This window comes from Saccostrea cucullata, unplaced genomic scaffold (genome assembly GCF_032062105.1).
Source record: "Saccostrea cucullata isolate Sc308-1 unplaced genomic scaffold, CSIRO_AGI_Scuc_v1 ctg13541, whole genome shotgun sequence".
NCBI classification, from domain to species: Eukaryota; Metazoa; Mollusca; class Bivalvia; order Ostreida; family Ostreidae; genus Saccostrea; species Saccostrea cuccullata.
The window spans coordinates 1,302-10,589 of NW_026928343.1; the positions used below are offsets into that span (position 1 = coordinate 1,302).

General features: G+C 37.3%; 1 non-coding gene and 1 pseudogene across 1 annotated transcript; both read right to left on the reverse strand.

The window, feature by feature from the left end:
- Positions 1–517: 517 nt before the first annotated feature.
- Trnas-uga (transfer RNA serine (anticodon UGA)) lies at positions 518–591 on the reverse strand. Its single transcript has one exon. It is a non-coding gene; the product is annotated as a tRNA-Ser (tRNA).
- Positions 592–7,811: 7,220 nt separating this feature from the next.
- On the reverse strand, positions 7,812–8,763 carry LOC134277263 (uncharacterized; annotated as a pseudogene).
- Positions 8,764–9,288: the final 525 nt, after the last annotated feature.

The following is a 9,288-nucleotide window of genomic DNA, read 5'->3' on the forward strand; positions in this document are numbered from 1 at the left end:
AATTCAATCATGTCGACAGCTTGATGTTCCGGAGTAAAGAAGATGGATTTTATAAGATTGCATTTATTTTAGTTGTTTTGGCCAAATTTGGTTTAAATTGGTTCAGTGGTTTCAGAAAAGCTAAAAATGTTCAAAAGTTTATTTGGGCGATGTACGACGACAGACAAATATAGCAATAAGTCTCCTGAGTTTATTGAGGTGATCTAAAATTGAAAATTGAAAAAGGATTGACAACATTGTCCTCTCATCCCTTTGATAACCATGTAACAGGAAAGGAGAAAATGCATGGCTGGTCCGGGAATCGAACCCGGGACACCTGTATCTCCAATCAGGTGCTCTACCAACTGAGCTATCCAGGCCGATATCCACGGCCCAAACCATTACATTCCTCCTTCCTTAAATGGTCTTCGCCCTCGAAGACACAACCCAAGTTCTTATTGCCCCTGGCAGGACTTTCACCTTCAATTCCAGGGGTGGTCAACGGCACCAAATCTGTTACAGGAAAGGAGAAAATGCATGGCTGGACCGGGAATCGAACCCGGGACCCCTGTATCTCAAGTCAGGTGCTCTACCAACTGAGCTATCCAGGCCGATATCCACGGCCCAAACCATTACACCATAAAGGATGCGATAAAGTTTGGTGTCATTCATAAAAGGGAACGAACTCAAAAAAAATACATCTCTCTCATTTGGTCGACCATTGGAGAATAAAGCTCTGCAACAAGACTTGGAACACATCCTGTACAAGTTAAAGAAACACTCACAGAAATTAGCCAACCTTGACAGCATGCAATCAAACGAAAGTTTTAACAAAACTGTAGCATCCTTTAGGCTCTAAAGAATCGTCTCTTTAACAGAACCATAACCTACAGAGAAGCTGCAATTGTGGCTAAAAAATATTGGTCAAGGCTATCTGATGCAAGTAAGCCATATTACACATTTGGTTTAAGCATTTTTAATTGATTTAAATGACATTTGTTTCTCTATCTAAGGTATATGAAGCCGAAAGAAACTATAGCCAAATAGAAAAAGAACTTTTACCTGCTTTTGTCTTCGGGTGCTTGAAATATCACCAATATATCTATGGTAAACGCGTCAACATCGAAACTGACCATAAACCATTAGAAAGTTTATTTAAGAAACCACTTGTGACAGCGACTCCTATAATGCAAAGAATGATGCTACGCATAAAAATTTAAACTGTAAGGTATAAACCAGGCGAAGAACTTTATATTGCCGACACCTTAAGCAGAGCAGCAATGAAGGACGACGAGAATGAAAACAAAAAGGACAAATTCAAAAGACATACCCTGGAATACTTGCCTATATACGAAAAAAAGATGGAGAAATTCAAACCAGAAATGACAAACGATGTTTAACTAATAATAATACCTTATTTAGAGAAACTGCAACAATTAAAGTAAGTTGTCTTGGACTGATGGCCGGACACTAGTACTAGAGCCGAATGTTAAACCTTACGAGATGAAATCGGATACTACGATGGATATGTGACGAAAAATAAACGATTGTACCCTGTAGTGTAAACATAGTCTGCAGTCGGAATAACATTCCCACGCTGGCTGCAATGAATGAATGAAAGCCGATTGACACACAAGATATATGATATGGGTGCAGTATGGGAGTAAGAGAGTGTGGGAACCTATAGAGAGCGGACACAATTTATATCTTGTAACTCATGTAGCTGGATGTAGTTTGTAGCAAAATAAATATATGTATATACATGTAACGAACCCTGTGTTAGGTTATTGTCCAACACAACATACCCGACTCATTGAGACCGCACATGCTAAAACAACTGCATAATACACAAATGGGGCTGGAAAAGACCAAGCAACGAGCCAGAGACATTTAATTGTGGCCAGGAATAAATGCCGACATCACCGAACTTATTACAAGATGCGGAGTGTGAAATCAATTTAAAAATAAACAAGCTAATTCAGAGAATTCGTGTCCCCCGCTTAGGGAAAAAGTCGGCTCCCCCTGACTGAATCTGTAGAATTATTAAATGTATACATATATGCTGAAGCAAATAAAATACATCTATGTCAATATGCATATAAAGATTTGATTGCTTATTCTTCATTATGTGTATAGAAGATTTTTTATATGGAATTTTTATCACACTGTAATGATGATTTATAACCTCATAAATTTTTCATTTCACATGCTGAATACTATCATTTAGTAAAAAAAAAAATTATTTAAAAAAAAAAAAAAAAAAAAAAAAGAAAGGTTCGACCGAGATTCGATCCCGGGACCTCTCACATTTGAAGCGAGAGACATAACCACTAGACCACGGAATCGCTTAACATGGTGCGAAGTATATGCGGAAGTGAAGTCACATACATGTATATATTCATGTTTTCATGTTCGGTATTTTCAAAATTTTACACAATCCATGGTGTTTGATTTATTTAGCCTTTATTAAACAGTTATAATAGATGTAATAAGAACATAAAGTCCGCCGAGAACCTGTTTTATACGCAATAACTCTCCGCATGCCCCTGTGCTAAAAATAGCGACAGGTAATACGATAAATACTAGTAAAACAAACGGGGCGGGGCACTTTGAGAGGGGTGAGAGAGGTCCTAGGGAGTTTTGGTATAAAATTCCATTACATAAGCTCAAAATCTTCTTGAAATATCCCCAGGAGATGATTGTGTTACACACAGACAGAATGTATAAATTTACGACCTTGAACTTTGACCTTTTGACCTCAAAATCAATAGGGGTCTTCATTAGGCCACAGGGAGTTGTTATATGAAATTTCATTGCAATAGCTCAAATGGTTCTGGAGATATTGTGTGGAAACGAAAGTGTTTTAACAGACAGAATTTGCTTATTTATGACCTTGACCTTCGACCTTTTGACCTCAAAATCAATAGGGGTCTTCTTTAGTCCATAGGGAGTTGCTATGCAAAATTTCATTGCAAAAGCTCAAAGGGTTCTCGAGATATCGTGTGGAAACGAAAGCGTTACAGACAGACAGAAAGACGGACGGACGGACGGACGGACAGACGGACGGACGGACGGACGGACGGACGGACAAACCCAAATTAATATCCCCCACTTTTCAAGCAGGGGACAACAACAAAGGGAGCCAACAACAATAGGAAATTTTCCCACATACATGTCTTCTGATTTACATATATTGTGATGTTAAATACATACAAATATGTTGTGGCTAATCAGCAAGTTCGGTTCAGTTTGACATGGGATGGTCACTTTATTATACAAGTTATACAGGTAGTTCACTGCTCAATATAATTATTAACGGAACTTGTGGTTAGTGATACAGATCAAGGTATTATTTTACAATTTATTATAAAATTGTTTTCATTAGGAAGATATTATTTTACAATTTATTATAAAATTGTTTTCATTAGGAAGATATTTGTACATTGTACATATTGTTTCAATGTGTTCTTGTTTTATATTATAGATTGTGCCTACCACCTTTTTGTCTAGCGAAGAAATACCATAAACCAATTGGAATTTTCGATTTGGTCACAAATGGCGTCGCCGGTAGAATATCCATTGCTGAAGACGACAATACGATTATGAAAGGTGGTAGACGTTGGCGACGACCATTACAACATTGAGAATGGCTGAGGCGAAAGTACAATCCCTGGAGAAGTAGTTGGCAGACATGAAGACGAAATTGGCCCATGTCATAGCCAAGGAGTCAATTGAACCCAAGGTTGTTTTTACCCCAAGGGAAAGAAAAATAAACAAAATTTCTGGGAAAACTTTAAGGGATAGGTTACAGACGATAGATCAGTTCAAAGAGGATATTAAACTGACTTTGAAAACGAGGCCAACATCAGATAATGAGAGGGTAAATTTCATCATCAGTCATCTGGAAGGTTCAGCTAGGGAGGAGGTACGGTACAGGTCCACTTCTAAAAAAACGAAAGCCAAAGAAAATTCTTGATATTCTACGAGACCGGCAATGAGTCCTTACAGGAATACTACCATCGGCTCATGTGCAAACTTGACAGAATCTGTAAGAAAGATCATAAAACAATAACAGACAGAGACTTGGCGTTGAGGAACCAATTCGCGGAAAACGTCAAAGCAGTGTAGTTGAGGAGAGAGTTGAAGAAAAGAATCAGGAGCACCCTCGCTATATACTTTAGTGACATTGGAGGCTACGGCATCAACTTCTTATTACGAATATGAAGTGCTCGCTGCTTAGTCTCAATCTAAGTCCAACGAGACATCAAATGTTTCTAAACTTCTTCTAGATCTTGAAACCGAGGTGAAAAACATGCGTGAAGAAAGGAAACCCTGAAAATGCAAAAGAAAAGTCAGAATATTGACGGAATGCGGTGTTGTTACTGCGGAAAATTGGGCCATTTAAAAGGACTGTCAAAAGCGCAAAAGAGATGCAGAGGCACAGGGAAAACCCACAATCATCGTACTAGTGATTTAAAAGGACCAGGGCTACGGCACAAGTGAAGAAAATGGTCGGGAATAGCCTTACAATCAACTTAAAGATTAATGACATAGTAGGTTGTACATGTATCGTCGATACGGGATCGATGGTTACAACTATTTCTGAATCATTTTTTAATAAAGTTTTAAATCAACCCCCTAGCGGTCCCCGATATCATGGCACTGAAACGGTTGACAAGCTACATTTTTGTAGTACAAGAAGAATGCTGGTTCGACACGTTCTTGTGTTGATTATCGGAAGCTGAAGAGGTTGGCGATTCAGGATGTGTATCCTCTTTCTCGCATACACGAGTCCCTCGACAGTCGGAAAGGAAACAAATGGTTGTCGACCCTTGACTTGTTTTCTGGTTATTCGCAAGTATCTGTCAAACAAGAGGACCGTCCAAAAGCGGCCTTTGTTACTCAGAGAGGCCTATACCAATTTAAGAAAATGCCTTTTGGATTGAGTTGCGCTCCCGCGACTCCAGCAAAGGCTCATGGAGAAGATAATGACGGGGTTTCAATGGGAGATCTGTTTGATATATTTGAATGATGTAATCATTGTCGTACTGTGCAAGAGTACTGTGCAACTATATATTAAAGAAGTGGTGTAAATCAGATGTGGGTACTTAAAATTTCTTTAAAAAAAAAAAAAAAATTGGGCAATTTGATATCGCAAGACTTTACAATCAAAGTACTGAATCGAGGCGACGTATGGGGTTGAAATGACAAATTGAAGGAAATGAAAGGAGAATGGTGTAGTGAAATTTTGTAAAAGTTATAAGCAATTGTGTAATTTTCAATTAAATAACAGATGTAAAGTATAGGCAATTTTAGAGAGGTTATAAATTAACGGCCCTTTGTTATGTTGCAAATGTTGGAAATGTTTATAAGCAATGGGGGGATCCAGATGATTTATCAATCATTATGTGCGAGTTTCTTTGGACAAAAAAGGAAAGAAGGGGCTGGGCCTCCGATATTGGTAATTTGTTTTAAGATACCTTGGCTATGAAAGAAGTTCAAATAACACACCATCTTTGTCATAGGTGGTCATTAAATGAAATATGAATATTAAATGATATTCTATTGGGAAGTATATGTTTTGAATTTATTTTCCTGTGATCTGGAATTCATCACGATTTTATTTGTTTGTAGTTATGAAACATTTTCATTTAGAATTTTCATTTATTATCTATTTGAATTTTTTTCAAGCAACTAGAGCTTTCAATTCAGCTCAATAACTATGTTGAAGCCTACAGAAGAATATTTATGCGCCCGGATCAATAGATCCAGGGTGTTTATTGTTTTTGTCCTGTCTGTCTGTTTGTTTGTTTGTCTCGAAATTTAACTTTACCATAACTTTTAAACAATGGAAATATAGACTTCATATTAAGTATGCATACTCCACTAATTAAGCTCTTTCAAATGACATTAAGGTCAATGACCTTGTAACCTAAACTGTGACCTATATCCTATAAATACCCCTTTCCTGCAAATTTTAACCTTCGCCATAACTTTTGTATATTGCTTAACGTCCCTCTCGAATATTTTTCACTCATGTGGAGACGCCACCATTTACTGATGAAGAGCTGCAAATTTTGTCCTATACTCGGCACTCAGGGCCATTGAGCAGGGAGGGTTCTTTTTCGTGCCAGCACCTACTGCGACACGGGGCCTCGGTTTACACGGTCTCATCCGAAGAACCGATCTCCACGTCCCACAGTTGGATTCGTAAGGATTGGCTCTTTACTTCGCGACTCTAGAGCAGACGCACTAACCACTGCGCCACGCGGGCGACCCATAACTGTTGAACCATGAAAGATAAAGATTCCATATTTGGTATTCATACTCCACTAATCAAGTTTTCGTAAATGACACCAAGGCCAAGGACCTTGTGACCTTGAGTGTGACCTATATGCCAAAGAACCACGTACTCTAACTCTTGATTCCCGCCTACATTTTGCACCCTTTAAATTCAATTTTAATGGCAATTTGGCCATTAAGTCTTGGTTTAGTACAAAGAACAGTTCTATGGTAATTGATTAATCTTTTTAATTCCAGCTCTAGATAGTAAACGATTATTAATTTCAGCTCTCAAAAAAGGGGGGTAGACGATATTTTCTAATGAAATCGAACTTTCAAGAATCACTTTGATTTGAAATAGTTTTAAATATGATTAAATGTATTTCATATCTTTTCTTATGCTTTACACAAATAAATAAAACATATATAAATTATCAAAATACAATTATGTAGTTGTAAGTAGCTTTAGAATTGGTGAAAAATCAACATTTTTTTCGTTTTTTGTCTATAAACATATGTTCCCCCCCGTGAAACACAAAAAGCTTTGGCATAAATATGTAAAATGACAGTCTACATTACCTGTAAAAAGGAATTTTTGTTTCATGGGGGGGAAAGATGTTTGAAAAATATTTTCCGTTTTCCATTGATTTCTATAGTGAAATACTTAAGTTTCACCATATTTATAGAGTTATCTTTCTTTGGTATCCCAAAAAAGTAATGTTTTATGAAAATTCATATAAATATCTAAAGAAATTCTGAAAATCATTCAAATATGTTAACATTTGAAAATTGACTTAGAGCTAGGCGGGAGAACAATACTATCGTTCGTGGTTCTATAGTGTTTTTTCGAACCTCACTTTAACTTTTAAACCACGAGAGATTGAGACTTCATATTTGGTGTGCATACTCCACTAAACAAGCTCTTTCAAATGACAGCAGATCGCCCGCGTGGCGCACTGGTTAGAGCGTCTGCTCTAGAGTCGCAAAGTAAGGAGTCAGGCGCAGTAGGTGCTGGCAAGAAAAAAATCTCTCCCTGCTCAATGGCCCTAAATGCCAAGTAAAGGACAAAATTTGCAACTCTCCACCGGCAAATGGCGGCGTTTCAATTATGAGTGAAAAATTCTCGAGCGAGACGATAAACAATATACAATCAAATGACACCAAGGTCAATGACCTTGTGACCATGACTGTGACCCTAATGCTAAAAAACTCTTTTTCCGAATTTTGTTGCCGCCCGTATTGTTTCATAAACACATCTTGTTCTTTGTAACATTGACTTTTCTGTTACAGGGTTAGGGATAGACAGAAAAAAATCTATTTTTAATAACCACGGCAACACCGTTCCGTGAAATCAAAACCCGATGCACAGAATTATGTATCTTAGTGTAGTCTATTTGTGTGCCAAGTTATATCGAAATAGGACCAAAACCGTAGGAGTATCATTTTGAAAAATTGTTTACAGACAAACGGACGGACGCCGGGCGCATTACTATCGCATAAGCTCTTCTGGTCTCTGACCAGTAGAGCTAAAAATGGGATTACAATCTTACTTCAAGAACACTCTTAGAAGTCGTTGAAACAGAGATCTCCTCATTGAAACAAACAGAGATCTTCTCACTGAAACTGGTCACAACAACATTTGTGATAAGTATTTCCCAACAAATGAGGAGTCACTAACTCCCCCCCCCCCCCCAACTGGGAGACTTTAATACTGTCAGTGTCATCTTTCAGAGAGACACTCTTTACACAAACATCCACTCCCTTCACGGTTTTGGTCATATCGTCCTTATGAGATAAATCAGATAAAGACTTAAAAATATGCAAAAGTTATATAGCACTGTAGTTGACAATATTATAAAACATTTTGTTTAATTTTTTTTTTTAGAAATGAAGGATGTGCATGCAATATTTCACAGCAATTTGGCATAGGAATTAAGCAAAAACGACTGACTGTACGTTAAAATCTTTAAGAGTAGTAAATTTGAAATTAGAGTTCTTTAAGTTAATACGGGTACTTACAGACACAATTCTGCCCTTAACGGACACCAGGGACTTTACAGGTGATGTCTTGATGTCCTTAATGGGACGAGTCATAGCAGGTGGTGAATTTGCAATCCTCGCACCTTTATCCATTGTTGCATGTGGAACCTCAATGGCTCCTGTTTTCATTACTTTGGTGTTTTTGGTAACAATCAGTTGGTTCACTTTCATTCTTGAAGATGTAATTCATAAGAATCACAGTGTTGTCGGAACTCAGGGATGTTAATTTGGTAGTGTCACAAACAGTGCCCTTCATGGCATCTGTGGAATCCGCTAGACTAACTATGGCGCATTCCTTTTTTCCCCATTGCCCGTTTGATACTTTGAATGTTACCAACTCCACACACCTTCACTTTAAGGGGTTGTGAGTAAGGACTATTTCCCTTGCTCTCTCTCAGTTTAGCAACTGTCAGCATCTGTAATTAAAAAAAATATGATTTGTTTTTTATGTTGCAGGAAGTAATCATCTCGTATCTTTTTTAAAACAAATTATTATGAAAATTTCGAATATTCAATTAATTTAGAAAAATAAGTACCCTAAATGATGCTGTCAAATCACATTAAATTTGGATAGTTGTGAAATAGTAGCAAGTAAAGTATTAGGTATATTATACTGTCGGTATGATGATGAAGGTGAAAGAAATACTGCTACACTATTAGTGTCTATTCATTCTCATCAGGGTTAGTAGAGTATACCTATTTTAGGCCTTTCAATTGCCGCTAGGGGTCGGTGTTATGAACGATAACTCACTGTTGAAACTTGTTTAGAGCAGGCTCGGGGTATCTAACTATTTATACGCAAGGCAGTTTTTAGCATTTCTCAGGTGTTTCTTTGCTTTCAGTAGAATCTAGTGGTTTTAAAATTTAGCACCAATGTTAAACTTATTTACTTTATAGTTGCGGACATCGGTTTACTGCGAATAATCAAAATTTTTAATTAAAATAAAAAGTGAAATCTACCCTCCTTCTTAGTTCTAACCTATTTAA